General features: G+C 37.7%; 1 protein-coding gene across 4 annotated transcripts in view; it reads right to left on the bottom strand.

Annotated features, from left to right (window-relative positions):
* The window catches only part of USP49 (ubiquitin specific peptidase 49), a 92,783-nt gene that overhangs the window by 11,320 nt on the left and 67,349 nt on the right, over window positions 1-14,114 (bottom strand). For 2 of the 4 annotated variants that reach the window (XM_027838336.1, XM_027838339.1), the window contains exons 1-3: window positions 8,986-9,149; window positions 8,058-8,148; window positions 1,973-2,120 (exon numbers count right to left, since the gene is read on the bottom strand). The gene's annotated coding sequence lies outside the window, so the exon portion shown is untranslated. Of the gene's footprint in view, window positions 1-1,972; window positions 3,029-8,057; window positions 8,149-8,985; window positions 9,150-14,114 lie in introns of those variants that run through there. The other 2 variants (XM_027838337.1, XM_027838338.1) reach the window with 2 other exon arrangements.

The following is a 14,114-nucleotide window of genomic DNA, read 5'->3' as shown; positions in this document are numbered from 1 at the left end:
AATTATAATTCAGTTGATTATTTTAATTCGTGAATGTTCCAGCTGATACACAAGTCTAGGTCAATGGTTTATCAGTTCCACTGTGCACTTTAGAAAAGAGATGGAGATCACCATCATATGTCACGAGCCTGTGAAATCTGATCACTGAACTGGTGAAAGGCTCTATATATCATTACTGATCTCCTGATTGGGTAAAGAGTACCATAAGAGTAGAAAAAGAGGAACCAGGAGACAGTCAGGAGGTACCCCAAATACAATTTTCTGTGAGAAAGATTCCCCAAAGTATTCTCCAGAAGTCAAGAGAACAGAAATGAGACAATGGAATCCACAGAGAAAAACCTCTAAGAGAAGTAAATTTGATGGTTCATCCTAAGTAATCAGAAAGGAAAAAGTCCTATTCACAGAATTCAAAGAATCATACTCTTTTTTCTCCAGCTGGAAGTGACACAAGGAGCAGGCTGTCAACCAGTCAAGGTAAAATTTTCATGTCTTGTTGCAAAGAACACTTATATACTCTGTAAATAGGGGTAGGGATTTTCACTATCTTGGCTGAAAGGATAGCTAAATAGAGGAGAACTGGATGAGTCTAACTGCTCAAACAAGTTATCTATTTGTTAACTATTGGAAGTAGGACAGAGGGACAATACAAGTCTTCCAGCTAATATACACGAAAATTAAAGTGGCTATACAAATGCAAGGTGGCAGGTATTGTTTTGGAAGCCTGAAATGGTTCAGTTTTTATCATAGTCGCATCAGTTTTGCTTGTCATAGAACTAGTTTAAGAAATCATCTTGGGTAGAAGTACAAATGTGAGAACTGCAAAGAGGACAAAGTCATCATCTGAGATATTAGAAAACAGGCTTTCCATATTAGATATCCTAAGAGTGATTTCTGTTGATAACCCAGGGCATTTTCTTCCTTTTTCCCTTTTGTTTTCCAGGAAAGCTCTCTTTCTTTCCCATTCCTGGCAGGGAACTCAGTTCAAAAGAAAGAGTCTACGAGTACTTCCATATTCTCTCTAGTTGGCACCTCTGGCTACCCCCTCTTCTGTCCCATATTTCAGCTCAGCCCTGCTGACAGATCCCATAGTCACCAGATGGCCTGCCTACTCCCCACTGCAATCTCTTCTAAATGTGGCCCCCATACTGTTGCCACAATTTGGACACCCTACTTCTGTTATTGCCTCATCTTAGATTGCTTAGAGAGCATAAATATATTTTAAAAAATTCAAACTCACTCTGTTTCCCTTTGAATTCCCACAAATGCATTTTCAGTTTTCATATATTAATTTTGATTGATATGTTGCTAAATTTTCTGAAGTCATTTATATTATGTTTCAACTACACTAAAATTATAAACTTAAGGCTGGGAAACTGGCTCCTATTTTTTTTTTTTTATATTTTCCCCCAACCCCTAGAATTTTGTTTTGTCTAAGTATTCAGTGGTGCCAAGATTGAAGTTTAGGATCAAAGCTACCCTCTCTCAGGATTATTCTAACTTATTGCATGTATATACCACATTGGTAATGAAACATCATTCTTGTTTAGGTTAAGACTGTGAGTTTGCTAATCTTCAGGCTTAGACTTAACTCAAATTAAACAAAACAATATGACCTGAAAAGCTAAAGTGAGAAAATATTTACTTTCTGCTGCTTATCACCAACAAACAGTACAAGTTCAGAGGCTGACTGTGTGTAACACTCAAAATGATCTAAAACTCATCCATTTACTAAACTGAAAAAAAGACAAAAGTAAATCAAGAGATTGAAGATTTTAGAGTTAATCTTCATGCCTTCCACATTCATGATTGGTAAACATGAATCTAATCCTTTTACAGGTACACAAGTTTTTATAGAAATAAAATAAAGAATTTTACTTCTAAAATTCTTTCCCATAAACAGCTCAAGGATGAATTATCTTTTATTCATTCAGAGCCTTTTGCCTGTCTTTTTTCTTGATGATTCAGTACTCACTGAGTCATATTTGTATTGCTTCCTCTTTGCAACTCAGAACCTGGGGCCTGGCAAATCCCCATTTTAGCCAACAGGATCTGGCAGGTCTTCAGGAATTTAATTGGTACTGAGATCTTTATCACATGAAATACAGCACAGCTTCAAAAATCTATGGAGAGAGAATAGTTTGGTGAGTAAGTTATGCATGAATGTAACACCTTGAACATAGCTGTTTAAAATCATCTCCCTTTTATTATTTTTTTTTCCTTAAAGAAAAACAGAACTATGTTAGGAAAAATACAAAACCACCTCACATTCTGCCATGGACATCTGTCAAGTGGAAAGGGCACATTGGAATTTCTTTTTTCTAATTTTATTTTCTAGTGTATAAATCTGAGGATCACATTCATATTTTCCTGAACTTCCTTTCTCCCCCACCTCCCCATTATAAGTCTGTTGTGGTAAGTGACTAACCTGCCATATGGCATAAAATCCACACAGGAAAACTCAAGGATGTTATGTACTGCATCACTCAGATTTGAGTCAGGCACAGGGGAAAGGAGGGGGGATGGAAGGTGGATTTGATGCTGATAACTAAGCTCTGTATTTGCTATTGCATCACAGAATGGAAATCTCTCAAAAGTGACAAGAAATACTCTTTAATCAACACAGAAATGAAGAGAAAAACAAAATTCCAGTCAACTTTAACCTAAGAAATGAAAAGAAAAAAGGGATGAATGGCCTTTTTTTTGAAAACCAGTAATGCATTTACTCACCTCTCACATATACTCTCAGTATTTCAAAACATAGTATAACACTCACTGACAAAATGTAGAGTCCAATTTTACACATGTGACATATACAGCTTTTCATTTAGATTTCCAAAAGTTGCAATGAGTCCCTCTCACTCCAGCTTAAAATACATGTGGTACAGCATTCAGAAATATGGCCCGAAGGAAACCCCAAACACAGCTTATGGGGAGCATAGTTACAATGTAATTAGGGAAGGATAATATGCCTTGCAACAGTTCTAAGATGTTAAGAAGATTAACTAAAAATTGATATGTGCCATATACACCCTGGATAGATTGAAGTGGGGGTGGGGGTAATGGGGGAGGGAGAACAAACCTCTGACACAGTAAAACTAGTTTTTGCTTTTTAAATACCTTATGTTTAGTTTAAAAAAAAAAACATGTCTTGATTAATCAGGTATACTAACAAATAGCAAATATTTTAAAAGATAACTAAACCTTTTTGATTCTAGTCTTTTGTTTTGGTGAGAGACTTGTAGATTTAGAATATCTCTATACAAGATAAACCAGTCACCTTTTAAAAATTCTAAATTAAAATTTTGATTTGTCTTTTACTTGGCTAATTCTAATTATTCTTCAATATTAAATCTCCTAGCAGTCTTAATGTCTAAATGCATCCTTAGAAATGAAATTGTAAAAAAAAAATTAAGTGGAAGGGTTCTGCTTAAAGGAGTCTTCCATGCCCCTCCCCACCCCCTTGTCAATTTCCTCTAGGTTCTTACACTAGGGACTGTGGAATAATCTTGTCTGGTCTTGGTAAGACCAAGTGGCATAAATTCTGGTCTGAAAAAGAGAAGACACTATGATAACATGCTGACAGACTTCATTTACATAAAAGAATACTAATTATGTGGTATCTTCAACATCTGCGATTCTGCTCACTGCCATATGCGACAGTGTTGGACTTATTAACCCTTAATTCTACAAAGTATACCCAGAATTACCCCTACCACAGAAAACTCTAAAGACTTCCAAGGAAAAACTAATTCAGGCATGGGAAATAGATTTTAACAAGTAAAGTGATACTATGATAATGAATCTGGGAATCCATTAATATTACCTTTTCCAATAGATCAGAGGAAAACCCAACTTTAATATCAAAATATTGTTACATTTTAAAAAGACAGGATTAAAATAATGAACCTACAAAATTTAATCAAGCTGATGAGGTGAATCCTGTATTACAATGTCTATTTTAGGCTCTTTAAGCATTTTCCTGTATTGTTAATATCATGAAACAGTTGCTTTGACTTCTGTTTTGTGCCTGGGGAAAAACCATAAAGCATCTAATAGTGTGATAGCAGAAGACTGGAACTAGGGGAAGAAAACATCTTTGTGAAAGAACACTTGAGAAGAAATATAAGTTGCCAAGTGTGCTCACATGTCAATGCATTTTCAAAGAATCATAGAATACTAGAGCTGGAAGCAACCTTGAAGAGTTTGTAGTTCAACACCCTCATCTTTATGATAAGAAAATGGAGCCTCTGAGGGTGAAATGACTTGGTCAGTGATACAGCTACAGATTCAGGACTATGACCTGGGTTTTCTAACTTCAGGTCCAGGTTTCAGTCTAATACACCAGAATGCCTTCTTCCCTCAAAAAAGTGAGTGGGGATGAGGGATGGAGATTCTAGAAGCTGACATAGAAATTCACCCTGGAGACTTGAATTCAAGATTCACTGTACTTTCTGCATGTGTCCATCATTCAGAGACTTGACTTGTTAAACATTCATTTGAAAGTCAGACACTCTACTGCACACTGAACTCTAAGTTATCTAGCTCCATTAACATCTCTGGAAACTCTTTGGTCACATATATGTTTTTCACTTTTCAGAAACAGTGACAAGGGTGTGTGTGTATGTGTGTAATATGAGTTATGTGTATGTGCTCTAACTATGGTAGAACTGGCCAATATCTATAGCAGAGAAGAAGAAATAGCGATTGGTGTCCTATTCACACTTCAATTGCCAAAACTAATCACTCTAAGATATTTACCCTTCATTAAATCTACCAGTAGTGTTACTGAATAAATAATACTGTGTATCAGCTCTCATAAATACATATGAATTTCAGACTCTTCCATTACACAGCATGCATCCAGGCTCAGACAACACTTTAAAATGCAATTTTAATATCAACATCATCACTCTCATAATACAGAGATGAAGCTTCTAAGCCCCAACTAGTAGAACATACTGAATTATATATATATATATTTTTAGCAGAGGTAAAGAATTTATATTGGTCTATTCACACCCTCTTACCCAGGCTCACCTGTGACCATAACCATGAATTTGTATGTATATATAATTTGTAAGATAGATGGCAACAGGTCATGCAAGACTTACGCAAGATTACTTAGACCATGGCCATAGCAAAAAAAAAAAAAGTAAATCTAATGAGACACCACCTGCAGTCAGAATCCTAGCTTCACTCACATGTTCTGACATACTAAGCTAACTAACCAGTTTTGCTTTAACAAATGATTATCCTTCACAATGTAATTTGCTTAGAATGGATGATTTCTAAGATCCCTTCTAGCCTTTAAGTCTCTGAGTTATATAGTATCAGTCACAATCATTCTTTTATATTGTTTTACTTAACTGTTCAATACAATTCAAATAAAGGACTATATCCCCAAACCTGGGGATATATTTCTATGAAAAAAAAAAGCATCCCAAGCATCTAAGAATTCCAAACCTGGGGATACAGACAAAAATCAAAAATAATCCCTTGCTCGCAAAGAGCCTACAATTCTACTTGGATGTAGATTCAACACATAAACAGATTAATAAATACAAAACAATCTAAAGAAGTTAAGAACATTAGCAACAAGGGAGATCAGTTAAGATTTCACAATGGAGGTGGCACTTGAACTAAAATCCTGAAGGAAGCAAAGGATTCTAAGATTTAGAAGTGAGGAGAGAGTATGTTCCAGGTATGAGGGACAGCCTATGCATTGACAAGGAAGCAAGTGCTATAATTCCAATTTTTAAGCAACAGCTTCACATGTAAATGTGAAGGGGGAAAAGGTCAAATAAGCTTGAAAAGGAGAGTCAGCTTATGAAGGGCTAAGGGCTACAACAAATGCCAAAGCTGAGGAGTGTGTATTTTATCCTATACACAATTGGGAGCTACTAACACCTCTTGAGGAGAAACTAGCTAGAGCTACATGTGTGCATCAGGAAGATGATTTTGGCAGCTGTGTGGAGGATGAATTGCAGAGGTGACAGTCTAGAATTAGGGAGACCAATTAGGAAGCTATTACAGGTGAAAAGAGCCTGAATTAGAGTGGTGCCCATACAAATGGAGAAAAGGATAAGAGGAAAAAGGGAGACAGCCTATGGAAAAAAGAATTTACAATATCTGACAACTGACTGGATATAGAGGGGTGAGAATTGTTGAGGAGTTTGTGAAAGGATGATGATACCCTCAACAAAATTAGTAGATGAGAGGATGATAAGGTTTGGGGCAAAGATGCTCAGTGAATTCTGTTTGGGATATGTTGGCTCTGACTTGTTCACAGGACATCCAAGTGGAGATGTTTAGCAGACCCCTGGGGATGTGGGATTACAGCGCAGGAGACTGATTAGGTAGGAAGAGAGGTGAGGAGACAGAAAGAGCTAGGAACAGGGGCCCAAATAGAGGTATGAGTTTTAGCAAAGACAAGGGTTACCTCTTCATTAGAATCTGAAGCAAAGAATGAGAAAGGGGGATGATGTAGAAGGATTTTGATCTATAAAATAGGGGAGAAGTAGCTTATAACTGCCCTCTATTTGCTTAGTAAATTTCATGGGACTCAACATTATGGAAGATTGTATAATGTGTACAAATAAAATTTATTAATAAAATGAAAAAGAAAAACTGCTTGCTTTCTCTTGCATGCTTATGGAAGAATTCTCAAACTTTAAAAACATTTTTTGTTATGTTGTTATTTGGTTTTTTCCTTTCTTTACTAGGAATTCAGTTGAGTAGAGATTGTTTTGGGGAGTGAGGTCTGTAAGTAAACTCTGGAACATCATAAATCTATTCGCAAACATGGATTTCTCTCTACATATGTTATAAGAGACATTTCCCTGTAAACCTGCAAGAAACACCTTTTAAAAATACCAGGTCTTTGTAAACAAATAATTTTCCACCAAATAATGATAAAACAACACAGGGAAAGCAGTCCCCCAAAGAGAAAACTCTTCAGTCTGTTTCAGCACTGCTTAAGCAGTTTTTAGCAGTTATTATCCTAGGGAATCAGCTTTATTTTGTTTTGTTTTTCCTTCCAAAGACTACTGTGTTCTTTCTTCCCAAAGCATGCACTTTTCTCATTATGCCCTTTTCAACAAAACACTGTCTGACCTATTTTACTACAGCATCAGGATGTTTTAGATACAAACTATGCACATAATAAATTATAGGCACAGAGGTTCATTTTAAAATTTGGCAAAGTTCTGAAGTTCACTCATAGATCTGACTTTTACAGTTTTTCCTTTTGTACTTCCATTTTTTACTTCCTTCTTCCTCTTTATTTTCTCTCACTGGTATAAGGTCATACATATATCTCTTAACAACTTGAGTCACCAAGGGAACAAGATTTCTTGTATCTGGGCTTCAGGTTCATCCTTCAATCCTAGGTATAAGCCATTTTCCTGGCAATTACCCAAACTCTAAGACAGTAGTATTAGTAGTTTCTGCCCCAAAAAACTCTCCCTAAACTATCTTCTCCCTTTTCAAGGAGTATAACTTGCCCACAAGTCAACTTCAATGAGTTATTTTTGCTCTTAAGACTGCCCCACCCACTTTATGGACCTACATTGTCTCTAAAAGTTCCATCACAAACCTGCTACCTTTCCTTTTGAATCATCATCAGCCTACATCAGCCTACTTTGGTGGAATGAAGATCATCTAAAATTTCCAGGTGATACTGAATTTTCAGGCAAATATCACCATAAATACTAGTGTCTCTAAAACCCAATTACATTTTGATTACTCTGCCCCAAATTAGATTGGGATTACTTCTAATCTAATTTGACTTTTAAGTGAAGTGAGGTTTTGCTACACAAATTCCCATAATACATACAGAGCTCAGGCAGTCCTTACCTTATGAATCAATTCTATTCCAAAAGTTTGTTTCTAAATCAGTTGTTTGGAACTAAGAATGCATTTCCCCATGGAAACAGTATGTCTCACAAAAGCCTGTTTAAATCATAATGTACCTTAAATATAATGCTATGCCAATAGTAGTACTGAGTGCCCAACCACCATATAACAATATTTCTATGAAAAAAAAAAAGCATTCACACCTTCAAATCCAACAACCCAGGTCTTCCAGACTCTGAGTCCAGTGCCCTATGCCCCATGGTGCCTTCATGAATATGAAGAATTCAGAGAAACCTGGAAATGAAATGAATTAAAAAGCATTTACTAAGCACTCAATTTACAAAACAAAGTGCTAAGTGATGGGAATATAAACAACAAAGCAAGACAGTCCCTGCTTTCCAATAGTTCACATTATAAAGGTGTAGACAACATATATAGAAAGTTTTAACTGCAGGTCAGGTGGAAAGGTCCCATAGTACACCAATAAATCAGATGGTAATGCATCTTCTTTAATGTTATTCCCACTGCTACAAATTCACTTATGATGCTGAACCATCGTGGAGTTCTGAGGACTTCTCTTTTTCCAGATCTTCAGTAGCTGCAGCTACTGAATAGTGATAAAACAGCACAGGGAAGGCAGTCCCCCAAAGAGAAAGTTCTTCAGTTAGTTTCAGCACTGCTTGGGCAATTTTCAGCAGTTTTTCAGCAGGCAAATTTCAATAGCTGTGGCTACTGTTGCCAGGTTGAATCTGCACAAGGGATAACCTTAAAGAGAGGGTTTATGGTCAGGTTTGGAGGGTGGGGGGTAGGAATGCAGTTATTTCTAGGTTTCTTGGTCACAGTGTCCTGGGTTATGTCCATGTTCTGAGGAGAGATGGTAGTTGAGGTGGTGGTGGTGGTGGTTTGACTTCTCTGGCAAATGCCATCTCCATTCTCTTTCAGGGTACCACTTGTTGCTTCAGCTAGGCTGGCTTGCCTCTCCTACGGCTTGCAGTTGGTGGGAATGGCTGGCCTCTTCTCTACAGAAGTAGCTTCAATGAATTATGGTGAAAGGAATTCTGCTAGAGGTAGGACCAGTACTCTAGGGGTGGGGAGGAGGAGTGCAGCTATTCTCATGATTCTTAGGCTTACCTGGCTGTTAATGGCAGTTCATCAGTGGTTGATGGTGGTGGCAAGGGTGGCACCAGAGGTTATTTCCATTATGATGGCTGTGGGGTCCAGGTGGAAACTGGGACAGTGGCATGGAGGAACACTGCTAATCCCAGGGCTCTTGGCCTCATTGTCTTGAGTTGTCTTCAGAGGGGTCTGAGGAGAGGTATTAAGTCAAGATGGTGGTGATATTTTTACTTGCTTGGCACATGTTGCCTCCTGTCTCTCTTTCAAAGTGCCTTCTTGGTTCAGGTAGACTGGGTGGCAGCTAACTTACATGAATTATAAACAGATTTACATGACTTTATAAAGTGAAATATATGGAGCCAGGAAAATAATTTGCAAGATGATAATAGTAATGTAAAGAAAGCAACATTAAGAAGACTTTTAGAAGTCTATATGTAGAATCCAATAATGACTTCAGATTACTGACAGTGGAGAAGGTTTTCTGTTTCTCAGAAATGTAGAAAAGACTACATGTGGGAAATAAGGCATGTTTTTTCAGACATGGTCTATGTGTTAAGTTATGTGGCTTAATTGTACTTAATTGTCATTAAGAAAGGATTATATTGTGGGGGCAGAGATCATTTGGAAATGACAGTGATATAAAAAAATCAATAAAACATCTAAATTAAATTTTGATTGGTATCTTTAAAATAAAAAAAGAACTTATATTTTCATCTTTCCCTTTATCTTTCCCTTACCAGGGAGTAAAAGTTCTTATAACAAAGAATTTTTTATAAGGAAAAAAAAAACAGTTCAGCAAAACTAATACACTGAAAAAATCTGATGTGATTTGTAATGTTCACAGCCAGAGTACAGCCCCATCTCTAAAGAAGCAGGGAGTATGTGCCTTCTCAAATCCCTTTATGGGAGCCAAGTTGGTTTTATATACAACATTCAGTTTTGGAATTTCCCCTTTCAATTTGTATTATTGTAATCATTGTATAGACTGTTTTCCTGGTTCTGCTTACTTCACTTTTCACTAGTTCATATAAGTCTTTGTATGCTTCTTTAAATGTTTCATTTGTTGTTCTGTATAGTACAGTAATATTCTATCACATTCATGTATCATAATTTGTTTAGTTATTTCTCCAGTAGATGAGTATGTACTTTGTTTCCAGTTATTTGCTAACAAAAAAAAAATGTGGCTATCAGACTGGTGTATATGAGAATTTTCTTTTTTCTTGCCTGCCCTGGTTTGATTTCTAAGATATAGAGGGAACTACCACTAATATGTAAGAACAAGAAGCATTCACCAGTGGATGAGGAGTCAAGATGAATAAAGAACAACTGCAAAACTTCAAACTATTAACCATGATATGAAAGAATGTCCCAAACAACAAATAATAAGAGAAATACAAATCAAAACATCTTGGAGGTTTAGCTTAAAATTCAACAACAAAATGATAAAGATGATAAGAGATGGGAATAGTTGCTATTAGCCAGGATGTAATAAGAGAATCCACTAATACACTACTGGTGGAGCTGTGAATTGGTCCAACCATTCTGGAAAGCAACTTGGAATTGGCTAAAAAAAGTGACTAAAGTATCTAGCAATTCTACATGCTGCTCCATGAAGGCCAATGATAGAAAAGCCCTACACACATCAAAATATTTATAGCAACACTTTCTGTAGTGGAAAACATCTGGAAGTAAATTTGATGACCATTGATTAGGGAATAGGCTAAATAATAAAACATTTTTTAAAAAAGAAAAGTGGCAGAAGTTATAATAATGTGTCTTCAGATATATAAGATTAAGTGATATTCTTCTACAGTCTAGAAAAAAAATTAAGACCTACGGAAAAGGAGTTGGGGTTAGTGGCATTCTAGGGTGAGTTGGACACTGAGATGAGTTGTACTGAGGGACAGAAGTGTAAGGGAAGAAATGAAGCAGCTTCTGGCTTACCCTTCCCTCTCTTGACTAGTCCTTCTGTCCTCCAGACCCCATCCAGTACTGGCCTTGGGAAAAGTAAGAAACCAGAAGGGCAATATCTAAGGCCCTCAAGAGGTCTGTAGCACTGAGGGGATAAGTGAGACAAACAGGGAATTAATTCTCAAGTAGCAGCAGTTGGGAATGGGAAAGATAGGTCGTCACCCCCAGTGGGGGTACCTAAACATTTATTAAGGAACTAATATGTACAAAGCACCATATTTAGGCACTGGGGATACACAGATATGACATAAGCCCTGCTTTTAAGATACTCACAATCTAATGGGAGAAGGCCAAGTATACAAGTCATTATGATACTTTTTTTTCTTAAAAACAAAACAAACCAAACCAGCATTCTTTGTAGATATCGAGAAAACCACAAAGAAGAGATCTAGGTAAAATGCCATGAGCAATTTAAGGAAGCGATCACTTTCACATGGTAGGGATTCAGGGGGTGGGAAGGAAAGGCACCAAAAAAGGAGGGTGGCAAATGAGTTGGACACAGATGAAGGGGAGAGATCCATGTCACGTGAGGATCAGTGGAACAAAGGATGATTAACTTGAAGCAGACAGGATTCAGAGAGAAAGAAATATGTGATAGCTTTCTTCAAATATCTGAAGAGAAGTCTTGTTGAGGAGGGATTTGATTTGTTCTGTTTGGCCCCAGGGAGCAGAACTGGGAGCAAAGGGTAGAATTGCAAAGGCTTGATGTCAGGAAAACTTGGGCTTGATGTCAGGAAAAACTTGCTAAAAATCAGAGCTATTCATAAGTTGAATGGGCAACTTGATGGTGGTAGGATTCCCCTTCTTGTAAGTCTTCAAGTAGAAATTGGATGATTGGTGTTTTATTATAGCAAAGATTCCTTCTGATCTCCTCAAATTCTGTGATTTTGTGAGGTAAGGGGGTGAGGAAGAGGGATAAATTCCAAGCATGAAAGTTAGCATGAAGGAATAAAGCATTTATTAAACACTTACTACGTATAATGCACTAGGGATACAAACATAAAAGAAGCACCCATTCTAAATGGGGGAGACAACACATAGGGAAAGATTTCAGCTGCAAGACAGATGGAAAAGTGCCATGGTCTTTAGGGTACAGCAGCAAAGCAGATGGGAATGCCTCTTCTTTTATGTCATGTTCACTGATAAAAAGCATGTCATTTTCTGATACTGAACCATTTGACAGTGCCAAGGACTTTGGTGACAACTTTCTTTCCTGGTTCTTTAGTAGCTGTGGCTGCAGAGCCTGCAGGAGGAGCTGCTTCTGAGGCTGATAGCTTCTTGGGCTGGACTGGAACCATCGCCAATACCAGGGCTCTTGGATTCAGAGTCCTGGGCTGTCTCCATGAGAATCTGAAGGGAGATTGTGGTCAAGCTGGTGGTGACTGTCTGACCTGCTGGCATATTCTACCTCCTGTCTCTCTCTCTCAGGATATTTTGCTACTTCAGCAAGGCTGGTTTGTTTCCCCTGTGTGTGGCAATTGATTGGCAGTTAGTAGGGATGGCTGCTTCCCTCTTGCTACTAGAACTACTTCCCTGAATAGTGGCTGTGACGGCTCTTGGTGGAAGCTGATCAACAGCTGTTGATGGTGGTGATGAGGAAGATGGGCCTCCTCCCTTTCCATAATGAGTTCTCTCCTCAATAATGGCTAAGGGGACTGGGTTAGAAGTAGATCTAGTGGTCTGGAGAGCACTGCTATTCCAAAGGCTTATACACTCAAGAGTCCTAGACTGAAGTCTGAGGGAGATGGTGCTGAAGGTGATGGATTAACTTGTTTGGTATATGCTGCCTCCTGTCTCTCAAGGCACCACGATGAGGATGCATAAAGGGAGGGAGATGGGAGAAAGCAGAACAAATAAAGGACAAAGAGTGACAGAGTTTGATTGGAATTTAGAATACACAGTAGTATGAGGAAGACTGGAACTAGGGAAGTCCTGGAATGTTGGAATCAGGAGTTCAAATTTTATTTGGAAGCCAATGGGTAACCATTGGAGACTTCTGAGTGGAGGATCCTAATCAGACAGGAACATAGGAAACTAAGGTGTTTGAAAGATGGCTTAGAGAGCCAGCAAGACTACTTAGATTGCTATTACAGTAGGCAAGAAAAGATGAGGGCCTGAACTAGGATGGTCATAGTGGAATTAGGATGAGAGACTTGTTCCTATACAAGAAATTTATGCAAATTAGGAACTTTGAGGATATGATCTGGGATTTAGTGGACTGCAGGCTTAAAAGAAGTCAGCAGTGTGATATGGTAGTCAAAAAAGTGAATGTGATCCTGGGCTGCACTAAGAGAGGCCTAGTATCCAGGAGTAAAGTGGTAATTGCACTCTCTTGCACTCCATCCTAGTCAGACCACATCTGGAGTACTGACTTCAGCTCTGGGTAACACATTTTGGGAAATTCTTTGATAAATCAAAAAACATCTAGATGAGAACAAAATAGAGAGGCTGAGAGTCTATACCATGAAGTTCAGCTGAAGGAAAGGGGAAGGCTTAGCCTGGAGAAAAAAGGGCTCAGGGAGCCGTGATAGTGGTCTTTAAATACATGAAGGTTTGAAATATAGAAGAAAAGATTAGACTTCTGTTTGGCCCTAAAGGTCAGAACTAGAAACAGAGGATGGAAAAGTATAAAAAGGCAAATTTCACTTTAACATAGGGGAAAAACTAACTAACAATTAGAGCTATCCAAAAGTGGAATGGGCTACCATGAAAGGCAGTGGTTTTCCCCTCACTTCACTGGAAGTCATCTTCAAGTCAAGAATGGATGACCACTTATTGGATATGTTGTAGTAGGGATTCTTTTTTGGGTATGGATTAGATTAAGTGGTTTCTGAGGTTCCTTTTCAACTCGAAAATTCTGTGTTGTGATGTTAAAAAGGAATACAACAGTTTAGAAAATAACTTTTATGAATAGAAAAAAAATGTCTGAATTGATACAGGGCGATTCTTCAGGATTAGGGACTGGGGTTGTTCAATGGTTGATATAGTCTCATTTCTTGTGCCAAAAATTCTCCTGACATTTAATTGTTAAAATGATAATTTTTTCTGTTATTTCTGACCCCTTCCAAACATGTATGACCAGTGCTATTAACCACCTTCCCCGCCAAAAAAAATGAGACAGGGGCAAGGTTCTAACTTCGAATGAATGGAAAAATAATTTCCAATGACTGTGA

This window comes from Vombatus ursinus, unplaced genomic scaffold (assembly GCF_900497805.2).
Source record: "Vombatus ursinus unplaced genomic scaffold, bare-nosed wombat genome assembly UNPS02014826.1, whole genome shotgun sequence".
NCBI lineage: Eukaryota > Metazoa > Chordata > Mammalia > Diprotodontia > Vombatidae > Vombatus > Vombatus ursinus.
The sequence above is the reverse complement of the archived record's forward strand: the minus strand, read 5'-3'. Positions and strand labels throughout refer to the sequence as shown.